Source organism: Vulpes vulpes, chromosome 15 (genome assembly GCF_048418805.1).
Source record: "Vulpes vulpes isolate BD-2025 chromosome 15, VulVul3, whole genome shotgun sequence".
Taxonomy (NCBI): domain Eukaryota; kingdom Metazoa; phylum Chordata; class Mammalia; order Carnivora; family Canidae; genus Vulpes; species Vulpes vulpes.
In genome coordinates, this window is record NC_132794.1 from 42,568,936 (window position 1) to 42,594,276 (window position 25,341).

General features: G+C 37.8%; 1 long non-coding RNA gene across 1 annotated transcript in view; it reads right to left on the reverse strand.

Moving 5' to 3' along the window:
- The window catches only part of LOC112919923 (uncharacterized), a 185,569-nt gene that overhangs the window by 75,353 nt on the left and 84,875 nt on the right, over positions 1 to 25,341 (reverse strand). Inside the window, exon 3 of the long non-coding RNA XR_003234985.2 lies at positions 10,225 to 10,305. This is a non-coding gene — a long non-coding RNA (uncharacterized lncRNA). The remainder of the gene's footprint in view (positions 1 to 10,224; positions 10,306 to 25,341) is intronic.

Below are 25,341 nucleotides of genomic sequence, written 5' to 3' on the forward strand. Positions count from 1 at the left end.
AGCTTGTGTTTCTTGGCCCAATAACTGAGTCCTGGCCTCAGAGGCAAAAGTTAACAAAAGCTGCACATAATCCAAAAGTGCTCTTGGTAGAGATCTCCATGAAATGGTAGAAAACATGACAGTGTGGTGGCAGTTTGTAGCACAGTAGGCTAGATCTAAAGGTCACCAGTTCCTCATGATGTCTTGAGTAAATAATTGGTCAGGCTTGTGTATGATTCAGGCAAACAGTCAAGTGGTCTTATAAGTCTGTGATTTGGGGAAACAGAGGTGATCCTTTGCCCAGAGTCAACAAAAGTATAAAACAAGCCATTGAGGAGAAAAGATTTCAGTTCAGAAAAGTCACTGATTAGCTTTGAGGGCAAAATGTCTCAACCAGGACCTTTATTGGTTTATATTTTCAATCAGCTATACAATTGAGGAACTGCTTGACAAAATTTGAGGCAGTTAAGTGTGTTGTAAGGTGGTGAGAAATGGCCCCCCTGAGTCAGTTCAACAGTTCTTCCCCGTCTATTTCATATCTATGTTAACTCTGTCTAGAATCTATCCTTTTTATCTAATGAAATCTAGTGGCATGGGTCTGGTCCTCCTATATGTCTTGTTAGAAGCAAGGTTTTCCTGAGGTAATAAAATGTGTTAAATGAGCTCTAAAAGTTTTAAATTTTATAAGGCCATGGCCTCTTGTTTAATTATGTTACTTTAAACTCTTTAAAAAATATTTATTTATTCATGAGAGACAGAGAGAGAGAGAGGGAGAGAAGCAGAGACACAGGCAGAGGGAGAAGCAGGCTCCATGCAGGGAGCCCGACATGGGACTCAATCCATGGTCTCTAGGATCAGGCCCTGGGCCAAAGGTGGCACTAAACCGCTGAGCCACCCGGGGTGCCCTACTTTAAACTTCTTAGCAAATGTCAAACTAGAAAAATGAAAAGTGGAGCATGTATTTTCTGTGAAATTTTATTTTTTAGGTAAAATTGGTTTTAAGATCTGCTAACAAGTGGAAAGAAACCAGCTTCTCTCAAGTTACAGAGCAGAGATTTAACTGTCCTTATATAATGAAAGGTCTTCACTGAAGGTTGAAGCTTTAATTGTACCACTTTGAGCTCCTCTGACCTCCCTCATCCAGTCATCTGTGCTCACAGCTCACAGCTGTACAGGGCAGTTATATCTTGGACTATCCCAGGACAAAAATGGTTTCTTACCACTCAGCTGAAATATCCTATCTATGGAAGATAAGAATCCCAGAAAAGCTGTGTGGCTGTCTTTTGGAGTAGAGCCATGGATAAAATCTTCTCTAGATTTTTCCAATGTATTTTGATTCAACTTATTAGATACATGAGTTGTTAAGGAAATTTCACTTAAAGTGACAAATATCCCTCCAATAAAATATTCATCAGGGACACAGTCTTTATTTTTTAGCAATTTTGGATTTCCACAGATGCCCAGAGGATCTAAAGGTATTTAGTCTTGGGATGACATCTGAGTTTCTTTCAAATATCTGTAGACTGTTATGTAGAAGTAGTGCTATAATTACTCTTCATAGCTATATCAATGGCACAAAACCTTAATTACTGTAGTTGTCCAAGATGAAACAAATTACTTTGGAGGGTGTGATTCCCATCCCCCATCTCTGGAGATGTTCAATGTGTGGATAATCATTTGGCAGGAAGTCCTATGTCAGAGAGTACTTGGACCAGATGATATGAAAGAGCTCTACAAACCTAAAAGTTCTAAGAATCTGTAATGAGTATTTTTAAAAAAATATTTTAAAACTTTTTTCAAGGTGGGGAGTGAAGATTAAATCTAAGGAAGAGCTATTTGCTAGAAGCAAAATGTATGCCTATATTTTTATACTTTTAAGTTTTAAAATTGTTGCATTATTTTTCTTTTTTTCAAATAGCTCACTGGAAATAAATATGGAAATTTCCAAAGAGGCTGAATACTAATAAGGTTTTAACTGAATTTAGAATTCTCTTCTAGGCACAATTCCTTGGATAATATAAGGTCTTAAATTTATTTATGTTTTACCTTTTTAGTTTGGAAAAGTTAAAATCTATAAAAACTGATAGATTAGTATAATGAACCCTTATGTGCCCCTCACCTAGCTTCAAGAATTATTAACTCACAGGGCAGAAAAATGGCCCCTGCAAAGATGTCCATGTCCTAAAGCCTGGAACTTGTGAGTCTGTGAGGTTATATAGCAAGAAGGAATTATGGTTGCAGATGGAATTAAAGTTCCTAATCAACTGACCTCAAGATGGGGAAACATGTGTGATTCGATTGGTCCCACCTGGAGAATCATATTAGCAATTTAAATATTTAACTTTGGTGGCATATATTCACATCTCCTTTTATAGGTATTCAGACTGGTATATATGCCTATTATAGTCAAAGCTCACAAATAAGAGCATTATCTTTCTTTGCTCAGTTAGCAAATAAACTTGTTTTAGTTGAAAATACGTACAAAGAAATTTCTAGCTTTATCCTTAAGGATTATTTTATCCTCTTCATACTTTACAGTCTTTCTCTTTTCTTTTTCTTTTATAGAAATTTCTTTATAGCTGCTATAAAAAATTACCACAAACTCAGTGGCTTAAAGCAACGCAAATTTATTATGTTGCAGCTCTTATAGGTGGGAATGTAAGAGGAAGGCAGAGGAGAGAGACCCAGCAAGATGGGATGGTCGTGTGAAAAGGGCTCAGCCTGATGTCACTGCTGATGAAGATGGAGGGAGGGGCCCTGAGCTAGGGAATGCTGGTGGCCTCTGGAAGCTGAAAAAGATGAGGGTACAGATTCTCCCTCAGAGCCTCTTGAGGGAATGCAGACTTGTTGAAACCTTGATTTTAGCCTTATGAGGCCCATTTCAGATTTCTCACCTATAAGAACTCTCCTATTTATCATCCAATTTCAATACACAGGTGAATATTGAAGAGAAAAAAACTACATTACTTTATAGGAGCCAGTGAAATTGTTTATCCTCATTAAGGTATGGGACTTCCAATAAAATCAACTAAAATCTATGATCATTATCTTCAAAATCATTCTCTAAATTTCCATTTATATTCATAGGTGCTTTTTTTCTAGTCTTGATAAATGAAGTACTTGAGTTAAAAAATCAACCAATTACTCAACCAACCGAATGACTCACTCTGCAAACATAAACATGAGCAAAAACAAAAAATAAAATGAAACAAAAACAAAGCATTTAAAGTTTAAGCAGTCACTTTTGAAAATTGATGCCAGTGGCTTGAATGAAATTTCTAATATATTATTTTTATCTTGCTAGTATTAAAACGAAGGACAAAAGATCATTGCCTAAGTTGCTGAAGTCATATATCCTTAATAGACCATTTATTTCTTTTATGTGTAAGTCCTTCCCCTTTAAAGATATTGGCTATATTATTCAGAATCTGGAGTAGAGTTCTTTAAATGTTATCACTGAAGGTATATTCAACTGCAGTGTTTGCAATGTGCAGATTATATTCCTTTGGAAAGTTGCAGGAGAAGTGCTGTGGCAGTGCCTACCTGTTTTACAAGTGTAAGTTAGAAACACACCAGTGATACTGGGCATATGGCACAAACTTTCACACACACACACACACAGAGACACACAAAACTCCAATACTATTTAACATTTTACTTAATAGACACAATGAGAGATTAAAATGTAGAAAGTTAAGGACAGTTGCTAAAGCTATTGTGATGTGTACACTTGGCTAGGCTGTAGTGCCCAGTCACTTAGTCAACACTAGTCTAGATGTTGTTATGAAAGGAATTTTTAGATGAAGGAATGAAGGATTAACATTTACAATCAGTAGACTTTGAGTAGAGGAGATTACCCTCCATAATGGGAGTGGGCCTCAACGAATTAGTTAAAGGTTTGCTGAGGAAAAAACAGTTGGGCCTCAATACTGCAACATGGAAACGTTGCCTGAGCTTCCCATCTCTTGGCCTCCATTGCAGATTTTGGACTCAAGACTGCAACATCAACTCTTAGCTGAATTTCTAGCCTGCTGGCCTCCCCTGTGGATTTCAGACTTTCTGGCCCCCAGAATCGTGGAAGTCATTATTTAAAATCTCTCCCTATATATCTAGACAGATGGACAGATGGATAGATGGATGGATGAATAGATAGATGATAGCTATATCTCCTATGGGGCCTATTCCTCAGGAGAACCCTTCATAATACAGCTATTATTACCCAAACATCTTTCAAATAAGACAATATCTTGATGAATCCTGAAATAATTTTATAGTCTCACTTTGGGCACCTGTCACTTTATTTAAATTGAGCTAAAATATTTTATTTCTGTTAAGCCCAAATTGATAATGAAAACGAAAATCTCACAAGAAATTCTATAGGATGTTGCTGTTTCCTGTGCTTTTTTTCTCCACCCTAAATCAGCCTCCAACCACTTTCCTATCCAGCCCGTGAATCATTCCTAACACAGACTTCATTTTTCTAAAATACAAGATCAGTGAAGAGCTCTATAGACACTCTGTCATAGTTTTGGGGTTTATTTTCTTTTTTGGCTTAAATCGCTTTTCAGTGACCATCACTACTGTGTTTCTGTTCTCACTGGTGACTATTTTTTTTATCAATTTATGTTTAGCCAACAGTTAAAATAATGTGTGTTGGGATACTGGCTGAAATAAGCTCAGAGACTCTAGATCAATTACCATAAAGCTTCCTAAGAAGACTTGCTTTTTCTACCTTAAAACAAAACCCTTCACTAAGGTTTAAGATAAAGTCATGTCTTCATTTTCTTCTGTAGATTCAAACTAATTTTGACCAAAACTCTAAAAAGAACTGGAAATAATCAGTTAATTAAAGCAATGCAGTCCATGATTGAGAGGCTTGAGTTCCTTAGTGGATAAAATATTTCAAAATGCATAATAACACAGGGCTTTTCCAAAGCAAAGATATAAAGTCCAAAATAACAAAACTGTCTTTCTGCTATTGTTTAAGAGGGATCCACTCACTATATGCAATTTATGACTCAGATTATCTTCTTAAACAAATGTTACCCAAATAAACCTTCCTGAAAATCAGTGGTACTGGTGTTCAAACATTTTTCCTTTATATGGAGTTAACTGTGTCCTCTATCATCTGACTGAACCCGCTAAAGCCATTTCTCTTAAAGACATCAACAGCTCAAGGGAAGAAAAAAAAAGTTTCCTCTCCAGGGCCGGGGGAGGACTTTTGCTTTGCACTTTAAAATGTTTGCTCTGTTCCAAGAAGATATTAGGATCAGTTGACTGACAACAGGAAAAATTTTCCTGGCAGAGAAGGAAGCCAGAGGAGATTCATATGCAGACAAAATTTTAACTATCAGGCTGTTTGTATCCCCATGTCTATTCTAATATGCCAAGCTGGGATAAATCAAATGGGCTCTAAAAATGGTAGATAAAAATGTGATTTCACAATAATTCTGGAGTTTTGCAGAATATCCATCTTAAGCGTTTCTTTTTTTTCCAAGGAGTTATTTATTACTGGGCAAAGCTATACAGCTATTTCAATATATGTACTACTCTAAGAAAAAAAAAATCCTTGAAAACTTTATATTTTAAAAGTGTTATAAAGATATGACGGTTTTGTTGAAGTGCTAGTGTGAGTTTAAACAGACTGGGGCCCAGGCAGAGATGCCTGAAATCTGAAGCGAGGAGGGAAACCAGGTCAGATGATGTAGTGTAGTGTTTGGTGGCCATGTCCACATTCCAGCTGGCCATCCCTCCTCGGGGGAGGCCCAGACAGGATGGTCCTGCTTCAGGGTGTGGGGTGCGTGTGTACACACCTTGTCTTTATTATGAGACCCCAGGGCTGGCAAGCTCTTTTTGAGGTGGGAACTGGACTCATGGCATAAATGCAAAGAGGACTGAGGACACATGAAGACAATGTTGGGCAAATTCAGGAAGCAAATATTTCAGAGCCCTCAGGACAGGCTTTTCTAGTCAGCGTTTCATAGCAACTTTGTAATCATTTCATTTTCCTTGTTTCTCAAAGATTATGTGGCCCTTGTAAGGATTAGCAGAGAAACAGTTTAATCCAGGCAGCAATTTCTACTCTAAAAATCCCTCCAAGGGTGGAGGAAATTCTAATTTCTGAGATTAAGGAAATACAAACAGCAGATAGTCCTTTCTTTTACCGCTTTCAGGAATCTCACCTGCCCCCCAGGCATAAGACCTCCAAAATGGGTCTTCAATCCTAACTTTCCTCACTTTGTTGGAAAGGACCTTGGGCTGTTTTTCTCACTGTGACATTTCACAGGCAAAGTGGGGTGTAAATGAATATTCAAAATGCAGGCACCTGGAGTTAATTCATGGCCTGCTATGATCAACTTTAAATGAACTAAGATTGAAAATATACCTGGTGTAAATCTAAATCTCATCATAGCAACACAAGGGGAATGTGACTGGGTCTTACCCTCATTTTTCCCTGAAGCAGGCTCATTGTGAGAACCATGGAAGAAATACTTGAACTTAAATTTGATGTAAACTGGACCAAAAAGCTAAACAAAAAGCTACAATAATGAAGAACGATATAAGAAAGAAAAGCCCCCAAACACAGATAACTCTGAGACTTAATGTAGTTGGAAATTACTTACTGTAAATAGCATATATAATTCTATTAAAAAGCAGTATAAACAATTCAGAAAGAATGGAATCTGTTTTATTAACGATAACTTTACCAAGCTACTAACTTCTTAATGATTTTTCAGGTTAGAAGTTGCCTTAGGGTTCTTGAATTTAATTTTTAAATTTTACTTGTTAAATATTAATTTAATTATGTTCTTATTTTAGGGGTCATTTCTCAAGAAATCTTACTTTCTATCACCTCCTAAATGCATATTATTTTATCAGAAAGTTATCTTTGGTTTGATATCTTTTTCAACAACCCTGGGAATTAGATTTTTCTTCTTTCTCTCAAAAGTCCAACTCAGTTTACTTCAAACTCGTGCTGATAAATAGGAGTTTTCCACAACTGTTAATCTGGGCTAACTAAACCATACTGATAAACCAAGAGATTTAGGAACTGAGTCACTGGCCTAGTTAGAACCTGACAAATGTTAACATAAATAAAATAAAAACACTGAAAATGCTTTTTCTATAATGAATTATTTTTAATGAATTTTGGTTTGTTTGTTTGTTTGTTTCTTTCTTTCTTTCTTCTTTCTTCTTTCTTTCTTTCTTTTTTTGAATTTTAAGGCTTATGAGGCAGAAGTTGTTGAGATCTAATTATAGGGAAATAACACTAACCTTAGGGCTAATTTTACCTTAATCTCCTTTATTTTCTAGGTTATTAAAATAATTATTATTCTGTCTTCTTATAATATGTTTTTCCTGCAATATCAGAAATTTATAAAGAAGAAAACCTAAATCATCTGTAAACCTACCTTAATGTAGAGATAACCTCTTTTAACGTTCTTTGGTAAATTTTGGTCTTTTATGTACACACACGCATTTCCCAGAGATTATGTTAGATTTCATAGTAGGGAGGTGCTATGTTTTACATATTTGACACTCACAGTGAGTTTTTTGTTTTTGTTTGTTTGTTTGTTTGTTTTTTGCTTTCCTGGTGTCCTTTAACTGAAGTTCCTCTATATGTAAATCACACAGAGCAGGAATCCGGAAAACCAGCGATTAGCATTGACTATCCTTTGGAGGAGATAGAAGGTGAACAGACTTCTTGGGAGCTCTTGCTGGCAGCCCCCTAGAAAGCTCAGAATGCACTTGCTCGAAGATGCACGGTCCCTGTTCCTGTCTGCGTGTGGCAGATCCTTTCCGTCTGTCAGAACTCTTTTGCCATTTCTCCCTTTGCCACAATATAGTCCTGAATCTTTAATGAACAATGATTGGCTTCACTGGAGCCCACAGTAGGAACATAGCTCCAGGTTCTGAAGTAGTGACCTTAGCCAGCAATCAAAAAACAACTGTATTTGTGCACTCTGAAAAGGATGGCTGGAGATAATTCTATCTGTATATTTGTTTATCCATCTTGAGGCATGAAAACACTTCTCCTAAATAGTTTTTTTTTTTTTTTTAAGATTTATTTATTTATTTGAGAGAGAGCGAGAGCCCAAGTTCATGAGCGGGAGAAGGGGCAGAGGGAGAAGGGGAAGGAGAAAAGCAGACTCCGCACTGAGCCCAGAGCCCCATGCAGGGCCTCATCTCTCCACCCTGAGATCATGACCTGAGCTGAAACCAAGAGTTGGATGCTTAACCACCTGAGCCACCTAGGCCCCTCTGAATGGTTTCATTTTTATAATAAGGAATGATTTAAAAATAAATAGCATAATGAAACACTTAGACCCGCTTTGCAATAGTATTTGTGTAATATTTCATTGAGGTGTACCTAAATAAAACTCCAAACACTGAAAGGCAAACACCATAATGTATATAAAAGTTAGATGGATTTGTAAAGGGTTTATAGTTTTTTTGTACCTGTGTGTGCACATGCATGCACATACATGTGTACATACAGGGCTGAGCACTTATTCAAAGTTTTATTCATTGAATATATATTACTTTTATGATAGACAAAACAAGGAAAGTTCATGAGGAATCATTTTAAAAGTTCCCACTGCAATAATCTTCCATTTCTGGTTCTTAAAAACATTTCTGATCACAGAATGTTTCAGAAAATGTGGTATCAAAACTTAAGACTGTCAAGACTACCTGGTTACTTAAATGATGGGGTACCTCGTGTCTATTTCAACATTTCCTTTTCTCATTTCTAAGTTCTCCTTATTTTCTTCTTGAATACTTTCATATTCGTAGTCTACATGGTACCTTTTCTTTTGGATATTATGGGGAGGGGAGAGGAAAACTGACACTTTGTTTTCAGCTCTGCATTATTTCAGTGTGATCTCTTCCACTATTTTATACCATTCTTTGCCCTCTGTATCTTCTTTCCCTTTTCTTTCTAACCCTTCCCTCTCTTACCTCGAATAATCATTTTGATTTGCCATAGTCCAGAGGTACTACTAACAGTGCTGCTAAAGACTTTAGCAATTTGAGAGACTTTACAATGTTTGTCATTATAATGTCTTAACATTGCTTTGTTCTACATATGAACAGCATATTAAACCTCTAAATTGGCGAGGTTCCTTTGTTTAAAATACTGTTCTTCAGGGGCGCCTGGGCAGCTCAGTCAGTTTAGCATCTGACTCTTGACCTCAGCTCAGGGTTGTTGAGTTCAATCCCCACACTGGGTTCCATGCTGGGTGTGGAGCCTACTTAAAACAAACAAACAAATAAACAAACAAATTTTTAAAAATGGTATTTGTTTGGTGAATGTCCGCCATTACTTTACATTCCAACATGCCACCAAGTAGCTCATCAGACTGTCCTGCCACTCTAGCATTAATGTTAGTCTGTTCATAGAGGTCTTGAGGGCAGTTGTAGCTAACTCCAGAGAAACAAAAGTGGAGAAGATGCTCCTCATTTTCTTTCTGAAGGAAACACTGGTTAAGTATATTACATACAGCAGGGTCACATGATTGAATAAATCAAGCTATAAAGGGCTAAATAGAGGTCATATTCCTTGTCAGCAAACATTTATACAGTACTTTCTATATGGCATTTGATCTAAATTCTGGACATATATTAACCCGTTTCTTCCTCTAACAATTCAGTGAATAGATAGAACATTACCCCTGTTTCACAGTTGAGAAGACAGAGAAGCAGGGAGGTTAGGGAACTTGTCCACAGTCATGGAGCTCCTATGGAGCAGAGCTGGCTTTTTAGCCCAGGCAGCTTGCTCCCAGAGGCTCATCTCTATTTATTTATTTATTTATTTATTTATTTATTTATTTATTTATTTATTTATTTACCTACCTTCTCTTTTTTTTTAGAAAATATTTTATTTATTCATTCATGAGAGACACACAGAGAGAGAGACAGAGAGAGAAGCAGGCTCCACACAGGGAGCCCGATGTGGGACTCGATCCTGGGACCCCAGGATCACACCCTGGGCGGAAGGCAGGCACTAAACCACTGAGCCACTCAGGCCTCCCAGAGGCTCTTCTCTTAACCCCAATGCCATCCCACTTTATTATAGTATTAGTAAATATTTGACCACATTTGAAAAATTATACAGGGTATTATGCTATGCACCTGGAATGTTAAAAAAACAAAAACAAAAACAGTATGAGACAATTTGTGCCCTTAGAGGTCTTCAAGCTAGTTAGCAAGACAGGGTAAACAATAGAAAACTGCAGATCTTACCAGGCAGCAGAAGCTGTGATGGATGAATCAGCCATTCAGAAGAGTTCTCCAGGATTTTGAAGGTGGCCAGGTCACTACAGGCTGGAGAAATTTGGAAAAAGACCTCTTATATATGGACTTTTGAGACATTTGGAACAAAGATTAAGATGCTTTTTATGCTTTTCATTGAACGTTATCCAAAATATGAATAGCTTTAAAATGCATCCGAAAATCACTAACACAGATGGTCTGAAAATGATTTGAATCATCTGTAGGTAGAGCAAGTATTTGATTAAACCCCAGCAGGTGAGTGAGAATTACTAACATAAAACAAAGGAATTTAAAGCAGCATTATGGTGCCATTAATATAGAAGAATTAGAGTGATCACATAATTCAGAAGATGCTTGTCTTGATGCCTTTACAAGTGGGTCATGAAATGCCTTGGGCTACAAACAATTAGTCTTGCGTGTCAGAGGAGCTTGCGAGTGACAAGACCCTTTGACAGCTCTGAACAATGAACCAATGCCCAGAAGAACAGCAATCTAGAAACTAACTTGATTTGATACTTCTTTTTGTTTAAAGAAATCAACATTTCAGTGATCTATAGTACTCCAGGGTTATATTTATCTACTCTTACTATAATGCAATTGTTTCAGAAGAAATAATGGGTGAGTTAAATAACAAGACCAATGGCAGCTTGGGATAAATAAGAATATAGGAAAATTTAAATAGTTAAAAATCCTCTATATCTATTCCTGCCGTTTCTTTTAAACTCACAGTGAGATTATTTTATTTTTCTTTCACTTACTTTACTTGCTATTAAACTATACTGTAGTTTGACTTCCCATTATAGCTAGTTATAATTTATTCTATACATTCCATATTTTCGGTGAACATTACGTATTAGTTTCTTGATATTAACATCTTTTTTAGAATGTGTTTGATTCACATATAGATTGAATGTATACATTATCTCAAAATATCTAATAATTCAGTATTATTATTTTCTCTCCATTATTTCTACCATCCATCCAGTTATTTAAAATTAGAAAGTTGGCTGGGTCTCCTGTGTGCCTCAGTCTAAACATTGACATGTGTAGTGAATAGAGGGATGCTTATCCAGATCTCCTTCCAGGAAGGACCGAAGACCTTGCTATGGTGAGTGCAGTCAATACAAAGCCTCCAACTGCTGGTTCTGCAGGTTCAGCATAAGCTGAGTTGCGTTGCCAAGGTCATGCATTCTCTCATAGGACAAAATCTAAAGGCTGAGCGGGGGTGAATATGATGATCTGGGTGTTCTGGGTTCAGAAGAAAGTAAATTATGCAAGATGAATCCGGAAACCTTGATCCACAAGAAAGCAGGGACATCATCAAAAACCCTGACGCCAAGGTAAGTGACTTTCATTGGCCAAAAAAAATGGGACAAGTTAAGTATTGATAAGAATAATAATGGCAATGACTAAAACACATCGAATAAAAAAATCCATGAGTTCATAGAAATACTAAAGGAAATCCACAAAACCTCACTGATTTTCTTTGGAGAATCCTGGGAAAGCAACTCATATTCTCAAAAATAGTAAATGCAGCATTCAACCTGCCTTTTCGGTACAAGCTAGACCTTAGTATAACCAAATAGTTGATGAAGAAAAGTTTCTCCTTATAAAGTATCCTATCTAATAATGAATGGAATTAATGATTGGTAAATAAGTGATAGAATTATAATATCATTGTTTTGCTCTCTCTTTATGAAATAATGGATCTAGGCAAAGATTGTGCAACGAAATCTACAGAAAGAGCTCACTTATAAATATTAGTATAAAATACAATAAAATATTATCAAACAAAATCCCACTGTTACAGAATCATGTATGTATATAGAGAGAAGATTTATGCCAGAAATCAGTTCGATATTAGGAAACAAGGTTAGTGTTGTTCATCATATTCCAAATCTAAGGAGAAAAATAACAATCCTCTCCACAGACTCTGAAAAGTCCATTGACAAAGTCAAACACCTATTCTTTTAAAAATACTTAATGCGAAAGGAATCAGCAGACACTTCATTAACTAAATAAAATAAATATATCTCAGCCCAAAAGCCAACATCTAACTGAATAGGGAGATCTGAAGGTATTTCCTAAAGTCAAATGCAAGTCAAAGATCTCCACCACCATACTCAATGGACTGGGATATTGAGCAACACAATTATATAAAAGAAAGTGGTTATGTAAGATCATAATACTCATCTTATATATTATGTAAGAAATTACATAATTGAAGTGTTTAAGAGAAAGACATAAGATTGTATAGGAGGTAGGTATAAAAATTATAAAGGAGAATGCAAAGCTATACTATTTGCAGATGATGTGATTATAGGCCTGGAAAACCCAAGAAATTCAGCTGAAAAACCACAATATACAATAAGATAGTTTAGGAAGATAGCTGATGTTAACTTACTCTGCAGAAAAAGAAAGCAAGTGTTCATGTAGGCAGACAGAAGATATAACTGAAGAAAAGACTTATTAAAATAGTAGCAAAAAATGTAAAATATTTAGGAATAAACTCAACAAGAAAATGTGAGAGACCCATAGAGGAAAGGCTCCTGATACACAGAAAAGTATACTTGGAGCAAATGTAAAGACAAACCATGTACTTAGGAAAGTTCAAGAACAAAAATAGATATTTGTAAATGTAACAACATCCCCGCCCCCTAGAAAACCCGCGAGGTTTTGTCCTTCCCTGCTACCCCAAATGATACACCCTAATCCTAAAGTTCACTTAGGAAAACAAATAAGCAAGGGTCCCCAGGGAAGATCAGTGTGGGGAGAAGGGGGCGGAGGCTGTCCCTATCAGATATTGAAACAAACTTTAAAGCTTTAAGAGTTGTGTCATTCTGGCATATGAAAGAGTCTCAAAATACCTACAGGAATTTAGTGTGTGGTAAAAGCAGCATCTCAAATCAGTGGGAGTACTTAATCAATGTAATCGTTAATCTCACTAATTAATTAATGTAGACTTAATAAATGATCATAGCTACGTGGAGAAATATAGAGTTATGTACTTTACCTTGCTAATCAGAATAAAACACCAGATGGATCAAATCTTTAAATGTAAAAAAAAAAAAAAAGCCAAACCATGAAAGTTCTAGAATACAAATTGCTTTATAAATTGTGAAGTGTGAAAGGCCTTCTACTAAATATTGCAAATGATGATGTTAGCAGCTAGTGCTTCTACAGCATGTACTGTGTGTGAGACGCTGTTCTAAGAACTTCACATGTATTTACTGGTATAATCTTCGTAACAACCATACGAAGTAGGTACTATTATTACCTCTGTGTGAACATAAGCGTAGGATGAGGCCGAGCAGCATCATATGTGCCCTGAGGCAAACACAACATACTTCAGAGATTCAGAAGGGGAAGAAATATCAGTTTGAGGAAGTAAGAAATGATTTCATGGAAACAGCAGAGTCTGAGGTAGATCCCAAAAGATGGAAGGTGAGCAGTCATAGGGTGAAAATATTGTTTAGGCCCCAATTCAATCCACCTGGGTCACACGGTAGCCCTTGAAGGACCTGAGGCCTAATTCAGTCTTGGTGTCTTATATTGAAGATGCCTAACGGGAGAGCTGGTGGCTGACTAGTTTGGAATGGCCAACTTCATCCAGAGGTTTCCTTCCGTTTTACAGGAAGTGAGGTCGGCACAGTCGGGCAGGTATGTTCTGTGACCGCTGATAGCCCTGAGCTTCAGGGAAAGTCCAAACAAGGATCACTTCAGTGCTCTGCCTGGAGCGCGCTGAGGCTCAAGTGTCACAGGCTAGCAGTGCACGACACTCGTGTCAGAGCATCATGGCTGGAGTTGGGGTCTTCTCAGGGCCTCCACAGCACGGTGAGTGCAGACGTATTTTTATTATGTAGATCTATCCGTGTTGACTACAGATGTGGCCCAGATGCTTGTTCTGCTCTGTGGCCCACACGTCTCTCTAATGCAGAAGGCTCTCGGTGGCTGTTCTTTGAGGAGAACGAGGGTCTGTCCATGGGGAGTCTTAGGCCTTTTTGATCTTATATGACAAACTGTTTTACATAAGGGATCAGCAAATTGGAAATTGGAGACTTTTGTGAATAGAGACAATGTGAATGCTATTTTCAATTGCGCCTCCTGTATGCCTTTTAAAATCAGATTATTTTTTTCTGAGGTGTCAGCATGATAGATCCAGAATTATAACTGGAGAATAAAATCAGGAACTTTTTTTTAATTATATGGTGCAATTTAATAATAGTAAAAACAAAAGGTAGGCTTGAGAAGAGCAGTAGAGGAAATCTCCATAACTCTCTGAACTGGTGGCACGTCATGAAAATTTCTATGGACCCATTTAAGAATCTCATTTGGTTTCCAAACAGTATCAGCCAATAGCGAAGCACAGAACTTTACAGTGGTTGTTTCTTTTTTTCTTTTTTTTAAGATTTTATTAATTTATTCATGATAGACAGAGAGAGAGAGAGAGGGAGAGAGAGAGAGAGAGAGAGAGAGAGAGGCAGAAGCAGGCTCCATTCGGGGACTCCAGGATCACGCCCTGGGCCAAAGGCAGGCGCTAAACTGCTGAGCCACCCAGGGATCCCCACAGTGGTTGTTTCTAATAAGCACTTACAAACTTAAGAAAACTATATGCTCATGGATCATGATAGTTTTAAACTAATATTATGTGTAGAAGGCAAAGGACGTGTTGTAAATTTTATACAACAGCCTTAGAAATCTTACAGTAAACAGCAGTCAAATGTAGCTATTATTCCTACCTAAATACACAAGCTTGTGGTGACGAATGTGTCCTAGGGCTTTTACCTGGGACATCATTGTATTTACTCAAAAGAACAAAAATAATAACATTTGGATGCTTCTTGAGAAAACTGTGATTTGTTAAAAGATGAGGGTTAAGAAGATTACTGTTTCTGTTGAGAATCAAACAAAAACGGAGGCTTTTTTTCTAGTTTACATTTCTGGCTCCCAAATGGTTATTTCTTTTTTAGGGCTTTGAACACATTCAGAACATTGAGCCATTTACTGCATCTTTTGTAAGCTTAGTTTTTGATCGCCTTGTCTCTCTACTGCTCTCCCAAACCCACAGAAGCAAAAGAGAAATAAAGTCAGAATGTAATGAGAAAAAGAGAAGTAAAAAAATGTAGGCAATTAGTTTGAGTTTCTCAACTTTAACTCACGGAAATGGGTTTTACTTCCTAGTAACCAAGATTTCTAGTAGTTCATGCTATGACTTCTTTTAGCTTCTGGATCTATGATGCTCCTTTAGCTTAAAGGATTATTTACAAAACTACGGTCTGTGGCGGTCTTTTAAAAATTTAACGCGCATTTAAAACACCTGGGGGTTATTTTAAATTGAAGATTCTGATTCTGTAGGTCTGGGGTGTGGCCTGACAATTTTTAACAAGTTCCCGGATACAGCTGATGCTGCTGATCTCTGGACCACATTTGGAACAGCAGAAGCCCGTGTGGAGCCCTGCTCAGCAGGGAGCCTGCTTCTCCCTCTCCCTTTGCCTACCGCTCTTCCTACTGTCTTTCTGTCAAATAAGTAAATATATGATCAAAAAAGGGAAATACTTCAAAAAAGAAGAATTGGGTGGCTGATAAGAATCAGTGATTACTGTCCCATCCTCTTGGAGAGTTATAATTGATACCAGCATATTAAAAGCTCTGAAAAACCTAAGATTCTATAAAAAGAAAACATGTTTAGCTTCCTTCCAGTGAGTGACTTAACTGGTAAAATAGCATAAAATCCTCCCTTCCACTTTTTTTTTTAATTATTTTTTTTGTAACACATTAAAATCTAGGGGAGTTTGAGTTCTGTGGGTACACACTTTAGGAGACACTGGTCCAAAGAAGTGGTCCAAAAACTATCTCCTCAGAGAAATCATCAGACTGCATTTTTGAGGTAAGAGGAAGGAGTAAGAAGTGATGAGCTTAGCTGTACTTAGGGGGAAGAGTATCATTTTTTTTTCCTAGAAAGTATGTTAACTCTTCTGAGATTTGGCTTTGGCAGGGCAGAGAAAAAAAAACCAGCAACGGTTAGTTTGTCTCTTTCACAAACATGACATAGGGGTTGGCTACTACAGCCATCATAGCCAGTTTATGTAAGAAGCTAAGAATAGATTTGATGTTTAAATTCTAAGATTTCAAATGGTTGAGAAAACCTAAAGGAAGAAGCATATTTCATGACGTAAATATTTTGTGAAATTCAAATTTCCACGTTCGTAAGTAAAGTTTTATTGAAACACAGCCCTGCCCATTCTTTTGGGTTGGGTACAGCTGCTGTCATCACGTGAAAGATGGGTAAGTCATTGCAGCTGAGACCGCATGGCCTGCCGAGTAAGAGATACTGTTTGATGCTTTATGGAAAAGATTTGCTAATCCCTGCTGTAGTGGACTTAAAGAACATATGTTTAACAAGAGTTAAGGGTAGAGAGCACATGGGTATTTGGTGTATTTTTCTTTCAATTTTTAAAGCTGGAATTTTTTTTTTTTTTTTTGGTCTAAGAATCAGTAGAAGTGGACCCTATCTTTTGTTTAGTAATGTCTTAAAAAAAAAAAAACCCAAATGCAGAGCTGATATTTGCATATATAACTATCCCTCATGGTTTAATACCAAATATGAATTTCCATTAGGAATCCACATTATGTCATTGCAACATCCTTCTGAGAAGTATAATGCTGGTGAAATGGGAGACCTCTGGTTCTGCAGAGCATCATAATGGGTTTAGTGTCTGATCCAGGAACTGGGAAGAGCAGGAGAGCTCTGTAAGAGGAAGGAAGGAAAATGTGGGCTGTCCTGGAGGGAAAGGGAGGAGAGAGAGAGAAAGAGACACAGACAGAGGAAGAAAATGAATACATGGAAAATTACGAGTAGCCTAATATAAGCCCCTTCACAGGGGCCCTCAAAACCTTCAGAAACTCTGCAGATGACATGAATGCCTGATGTGGGAGATTTGGTTGTGAAAACCTGGAAAGAGTGAAATTTCCAATTTGAGGGAGGCATAGCTAGAACCCATGAGATGAAGGAAGACGGGAATTAACAAAAATTTGAGAAGACACTAGGATATAAAAGGTGTACAACTGAGTAGTTCAAGACAATATGACCTAGCTCTCCAGAGGAAGGAGGGGGCAGCTGGTATAGGACTGTATAATCAATAAATAATTGTCGAATGGTGAGCTCAGACAAGTGACTTAACTTTGTTCAGTCTCATTCTTTCAACTGGTGAATGGGACCAAGAATACTTCCTTCTTGGTGCTTCTGTGAGGCTTAAATGAGATCACTCATATGAAGCTTAGCCCTGTATCTGGCAGGTAGGAGGGTCTCAACCAACAGTTAATATGATTACTGCCATTAGTTTTATTTCATCATTCTCAGCACATAGTAGGTGCTCACACAATATTTGTTGCATGTAAAATAGAGATATTTTCCCTCTGTGACCAATGTTAACCCAGTGTGAAACGAGGTACACCTTTAAAAAGTGCTGTGCTTTTACATTTTGATTATGACCGAAAGGAACACCAATAAGACAAATTGCCTGAACTGTTATGAAATTGGGATTATTATAGTAGTAAGTTCCTTTTACTTACAGTAGCCTTAACATTATCAAACCTATGAGTCCCTGGAGACACATTGGCCCTACACTATGATAAGATATCGTGCAGAAACATCACAGACCATTGGTGATTATAATCAGACACTCACAAGTTTGATTGAGACAAAGAGGCAAAGAAGACAGCAGGAAAAAAAAATCTATTCATTTGAGAAAAATGTGAACAAGGGAGGGAGCCACGTGAGGAAAATGTTCTTTTCTCCTTACAGTATTTCAGAAAACTGAATAATCTACAACTGGCTACTTCTTCCTTTTCCATTTGAAGGTGTGCCAAGATCACAAAATGGACATTTAGCTCTGGCCTGTCTATGACCTTCAGCGGGGGTTAATTGAGATGGAAAAGAAAAAGTACCAGGTCTTCTCTTGCATGATTACAGTGCATATTCCCATCCCTTTTTGTATCATTATAAAGTATTAGAGCCAACCATAAAAAAGGACTGGATTTATGAAACTCCTCATAATTCAAACAAGAACCAGAGAACTATAAAATTTGAATCCAGATTTTCTTCTACCGTGTGTGTGTGTGTGTGTGTGTGTGTGTGGTGCGGTTTTTGAAGCGTGTTCACTTACATGATCTCATTCGATTCTCCTAACAGCCCTATGAGCCCAGCAGGCCTAATTACCCTCCATTTTATGGAGAAGCATACTGAAACTCTGTGAGATTTAAGGTTTCATCCAATTTTGCCTGGTTAGAAAGTACCAGAGATGGGATATGGGTCTGTCGACTCTTGGTCCCCTGCTCTTGCTGCCTCATTGCACTGCCCTGGTCCACGTGTCTCTAGGGTAAAGGGTTATAGGAAACGATGCATCTCCAAGCCTTGCATGGTGTTAGCCAAGGGCTTGGTCTTCCCCATGTGAAACACACGCCGAGAGGACATTTATCACATTTGAAAGTGTGAAAGTGACACTCCACTTGAGGAGACTAGGCCACATTCATAAAAAGGGTAACCACACGTGAAGTTGAATCTTGCTTGGATCACACATTCTTCCATGGGAAAGGCACTGTTTTATGAGCCATTTCCGTTATTACTTTAAATCACATCATATTTGTTTCACCGAATATGAATTGGACCTGTACCAATTTGTAAATGTTTACATTTTCTGGGCATAGTTTGAAATATCGTAAATAAAATTTACCTTGAGAGTTAGTATATTACAGAAGCACCTATCTTTCTGAGAGATATGGGGCAGACTTGCCGTCTGACAGAGGTCCCCTCCACAGACTAATAACTTAAATGACTTTGTCTTCCTTAACACCAATGACATTCACATTTGAGAAATTAAGGGAATCCTGAATGCTTAATGATACTTGGATTCTCTTTTATACAGACCTAGCCCAGATTTAAGGAAACCATGCCTTTTTTTTCCATGTTAAAAATGAAATATAGTCAGGATTTCTTTAAGAACACGCAATTTAAAACATACACACGAAAATCCTGGTTTGTGGGGCTCAAATTTCAGACCTGTTTCTGTCATATGTTATACAAAAGGAAGCAAAAGGAAGCAGAACATGTGAATGGCCAAATTGAAATGATTTGAGGAAGCTATTTTTAGAGGATAAGAGACATTTGAAAACATAAACTAAATGTTTCATTTTTTAAACATCTGGAATTTTATCATTTGAATCCACTTATCTGAAGTCGTATGACATGTGAGGAGAGTTGTGATATTTTCTTTTTGTAGTTTAAGGTTAAAACATCACCATTGAACGTTCAGCTCTGTGTGGGGGTGGGGTGGGGGCATAAGCAGTACAGGATAGAGTGGGGCACATTTATTTGAGGGGGAGAGAGAGGAGGAAATAAAGATGAGGGGATGTAAATTCATTCAAGCTGGCTGAGAAAGGTTGTCTTGTTACCTTTGTTTTGATCTGGAGACTGGATTACCTGTCTTGACCTGATTATTCTTTTTCCCTATTCCCCGACTGCTATTTAAAATCTGATGCACAGAAAAGCCCCAGTGGACAATGAATAAAGAAACACAATTTTGTAGGTGCTCCGTGTTTGTGGAAAACAGGTGTTCACCTAAACATATATGAGAGAAATGTGTATGACAGAGTTAGAGTTCTCTGAGCGTCACAGCTTAGAATTAAGGCCCTGTTTACAGGACCTGAATAGGCATATTTAACTGGAGAAAACACTTCTTCTAACTGTGTTTTGGAGATGTCACAACATTTAGTCTGGGGCATTTGAAAGATACACTGTACTTTTGGGTTTATAAATTAGATCTTGATTACCCAGAATCATTACACAATCTGTTTCAGAAAGAAAGGCTCTATAGCATGACACGAGACTGGGGCAAGAATGGTGAGTACACATTGTCAGGCCTTCAACACATCAGAGATGGTTTCCAAAAAAAAAAATATATATATATATATTTCCAATGGTATATATATATATATATTCTTTCCAATGGTGTATATATATATATATACATATTTTTTTTACCATGCTATTAACTTTTCAGATGGTGTTGCTCCTAATTTTCCTGTTTCAACATATAAATCTTTCAAATTAATGAAAAGAATCAAAAAGATTTACAAAACCATGTGCCCAAGACACCATTATACCCTTACATCAAAGTCAGAATGTCACACCATAAATAGCTTATTGGCTGCTTACATTTCTAAGATCATATCATGCAGTGATTTCTTATCTCGGTGTGTGAGCTTCCTTTTCAAAATTGTATGTATATATATGAAATTGTGTGTGTGTTTACCACAGCTTTCATTAGATTTTCAAAGAAATCCATGACCACACTTACTCCCCAAAGTTAAGAATCACTGATCATAAGTAAGCACAAAGAGTATATGAAACTTAAAATGGAAGATCCTAGAGATGGTGTTTAATATCCCTTTCCCTTATTTCTTTCAATCCTGTCCAGTGTGCCCTGGGGTTGGGGTTCAGTCTTAGCCTTAGACTCCTATGCATGCACAATCAAGTTAATGAAGGGACATTCAGGATGATGCCTCTACTGAGTGCCTGCTTCTGAGTTCAGAACTAGGGGATCCGTCTCAAATCTCAGTTGCCATCCCTGCTCTTGTGAACTAGTTAGACAACGAAGAGAGGAATTGAAAAGTTTTGTTTTTCACTCTCCTTTTTAAGCTAAGAGCCTGGAGCTGGCCTGTTTCCTGAATTTTACACCTTGATATGGTGTTACAGCGTGAGAACTCAAAGGTATCCCCTGAGAAGGACTCCAAATCCATCCAGCAAAAAAACCCTCATCAGGTCTTCTGCATTTATTATCTTTTTGCTTTTCCTATTAAAAAACAAAAGCAGAAACCTTTCATTTTAAGTCGTAGGATCCCGCAGTGATACTTAAATACCACCATATTCCAACCAGGCAGGAAGAGAAAATGGTATCTGACATTGCCAAGAATCCGGTTGTGATACCTGCTTGTTTTCTGTATTCCTACAGTATCCAATTCTTTATTTGTATGTTACCAGTTTATGGGAAAACGGTGGAAATTTGTGTCCCAACTCCTCTTTACAGGAGATAGAAGGGCAGAAATTAAAAAAAAGCGGGGGGGGGGGGTAGTGAGACCAAAAGGCCACCTACCTTCCTTCCTTCCTCTTTCTTTCTTTCTTTCTTTCTTTCTTTCTTTCTTTCTTTCTTTCTTTCTTTCTTTCTTTCTTTCTTTCTCTCTCTTTCTTTCTTTCTTTCTTTCTTTCTTTCTTTCTTTCTTTCTTTCTTTCTTTTTCTCTTTCTTTCTTTCAGATTTTGTTCATTTATTCATGAGAGACAGAGAGAGGCAGAGACACAGGCAGAGGGAGAAGCAGGCTCTCTGCAGGGACCCTGATGTGGGACTCAATTCCAGGACCCTGGGACCATGACCTGAGCCAAAGGCAGATGCTCAACCACTGACCCACACAGGTGCCCCCAAAAGGCCACATTTCAAACGGACTAAGATCTCTACTTTTTATACCTTGATTGGGCTGTATACACATTCTTTTTCTTGGATTTGTTTGATCAGTATTTGAATTGCTACCTTTACCGTGGCTTTCAATAAACCTAAAGTTACTTGTAGTTTTCATGGAATTATGCATGCACTAAATATAATCTGAATCATTTAAAATAAACCTCCTTGTATGAATAGCATATTTTTCTGAACATTCTTCTAACAGTTGTTTTGGAACTCAAAAGTACCAATGTTAATAACATCCATAATTATTTCTCTACAACTTATGCTGTTATGTATGTAAGAAAAATTGGTAAAAAAATAGAGTCCTCAACTTGAATTAAATAAGCGAGAGATAGAAGAAATTATAGTACTTATTCGGGAAAGCTATTTTTCAGCTGTTGAGTTCTTAGTTATGGTACGATGGAGAAGAAAGTTGAACGCCTACATACCAGCATACACAATGGGTTTCCGGGAGGGAAATTGGTTTTAGCAAAAGATGACTGGAAATAATTTTTTAAAAGTCATTTGTCTCTACTTCTATGTTATTCACCAAGCAAAACCCTCTTCCTCTTCAAGTCCAACTCCACCTACTTGCTGCCTGCACCAAACAGGAAGGTGGCTGGGAAAACATACTGGCTGACTTCGTTTTAATAGAGAAATGCTCACTGGTTGCATCTTAGATTTATGTTCATTGGCCCTAAATGGGCCTTCGAGAATCTTCTTACATTGATCTAGTCATTTATTCTTCTATTTTCTAAGCTAATACTTCCACACTCACACTCTTTCCTTTGTTCTCCAACTTCTAACACTTCCCCCCTTCTCTTCACTCCCAACTAGTGATCTTGCCTCTTACATTCAAACTTGAGAAAGCGGAAGAGAATGACTTCATCTTCCTGCTACAAAATCTTGCCTCCACGTACCCTGTCTTCTCTTCCTTTACACTGGGGAGCCTGTTCTCATGGAAGGAACAAGGATCCCTCCCTCAGACCATTCCCGGATTTCACTTCTGCATTTATCCTACCTTTCTCTTGTATTTTAAGTTTCTACTTTTCTGCTGGATCATTCCTAGTTGGCATTCATATAGACTGTAATGTCTCCCATTAATAAAATACTTCTCTCTAGACCATACATCCCCCTCTACCTGTTGTGCCATTACTTGGGGTTTGCTGTAAAACCGTCAAAAGGCTCTGTGTCTATACTTTTCATATCTACCTCTTCTCTTCCTTTTATCGCTAACCCATTCTATTCAGGCTCTTTTCTTCATTGCTCCACAGAAGCAGTCTTATTGGGATCCCTAGAATTCTCCATCCAGCTAAATCTACTGATTTGTTCTTTGTTTTCATCTTGCTTGACTAAACCAACAGAATTTGACACAGTTATGCTGTCTCCCTTTCTTGAAACATGTTCTTTCTTTGGTTTCTGAGATACCTTGTTCCATTAGCATTGCTGTACCTCAGAGACTTCTCCTTCTTAGTCTCCTTTGCTGAATCAAACAACTTTTTCATTTCTTTTTTCAAAAAGGTTTTATTTATTTGACAGAGAGAGACACAAACAGGGGGAGGAGCAAGAAGAGGGCAAGAGAGAAAGCAGATCCCCACTGAGCAGGGAGCCCGGAATCATGACCTAAACTGAAGGCAAACCTTTCACCAACTAAGCCACCCAGGCACCCCAAGTTTTTCATTTCTAAAATAAGTCCCAGTCCTTAATATTTTCCTTTGCCTTCAACTCTTCAACTCTCTTCAACTCTCTCGGTGTTTTCAATGTTTTTATGGTTTAAAATCTAAATGCTGGATGCCTTTTCAATTTTTATGTCTGTCTTCAAACTCTCCTTGAGGTCTACACTCATGTGTCTATCTGCTCACCATCACTTGAATGATTGATAGATTTGGAGAAGGCCTTTTTGGAGGTAATTATGGTTAGATGACATCATGAGGGCAGGGTCCCAGTCTGATGGCATTAGTGCCCTTTTAAGAGGCACTAAAATGCTTGTCTTCCCTCTCTACCATGTGAGGACACAGTGAGGAGGCAGCCATCTAATGAGCCAGGAAGAGGGCTCTCTCCAGAAACAGAATCAGCTGACACTTTGATCTTAGACTTCCCAGCCTCTAGAAGTTTTAAGTTTAAGCCCCGTCTATAGTATTTTGTTACTGCAGCCTGAGCTGATTCATATGGCTTCGCCTTTGCCTTTGCCTTCCAACCTGTTCCTCTCTCTACCCATTTGATAAGTGACATTGTTATGTACCCACTTGCTCAGAAGGAGAGCCAGGAGCATCCTTGACTCTCTCTCCACATTTGTCATCCAAATTCACCAACAAATCCTATCAGGTCTTTCCTCCTTTGAAGTGTATCCTGAATCTTGACATTTCTCACATGTGGATCGCTAGCAACTTTGCCCAAGACACTTATGTGTCTCACATATACTTTTGCAAAGTTTTTTAATGGGTGTTGCTGTTTCCATTCTTCCATATTCTTAACCTCAATTCAATTCAGGTATCTTCCATACAGAAGCCAGAAATATCTTTTAGAAAGAAAAGTCAGAAAATGTCACTTCCTCTGTCTAGAAACTTTTGTGGTAGCCCAGGATGTGCAGAATGAAATCTAATGACTTAAGCATGACCTGAAGGTCTTCCATAATCCAGCCACTGTTTATATCTCCACCCCATTTCCTGTCCAATTTTTTTGTTTATTTGATTTGCTCTGGCTATATTTCCTACTTCTAAATATGCCAATCTTGTTCTTACCTTGGGGCCTCTGCAGCAGTCGCTCCTTCTGAAACACTCTTCTCCCACAGTGTTGCAGCGTTCACTCCCTCACTTCATCCAGGTCTTTGTTCAAGTGGTACCTTTCACAAAAGTTTCCCCTGAGTACTGTATCTAAAATAGCCACTACCCTGTCTTTCTCCCCTGCTCTGCTCTATTTATCTCTATTGCACTTAGAATAACTTATTGTTTCATCAGCTTTCTCTTCCATCAGAATGTAAGCTCCAAGATCTTTGTCTTGTTTACCGCTGGATCCTCAAGGCCCAGAAAAATCTCCACTGAAGAGCAGATACTCAATATATATGTGTTGAATGAATGAAGTTTTAAAATGCTTTTCCAGGGGATACCTGGGTGGCTCAGCGGTTTAGCGCCACCTTCATCCCAGGGTGTGGTCCTGGAGATCCAGGATCGAGCCCCATATCAGGTTCCCTGCATGGAGTCTCCTTCTCCCTCTGCCTGTGTCTCTGCCTCTCTCTCTCTGCCTCTCATGAATAAATAAATAAAATCTTAAAAAAAAAAAAAAAAGGTTTTCCAAAGATACAGGAATTGCTATTTATAAATTTTATGGTCTGAAATCTGTTTTCAGTAATGTGTCCTTTGAATGAGGAGAAGCGAGGAAAAAAATATAACCCAGAAAAAATGGCACAATAGTCAGGGCTAGTTCTTTGTAAATCAAGAAGATTTCAAAGTGGCAAAGGCTGAGGTATTAATGGAGCTCACAACCATGCTTCCAGCAATGGTGATGAAGTAAAGTAAGCAGAGAAAACCAAATTACATGTGTTTTTTGGGATCCTTGAATGAGTAGCAGAGTGAAGGAAGTCAGTTCTACTGTGCC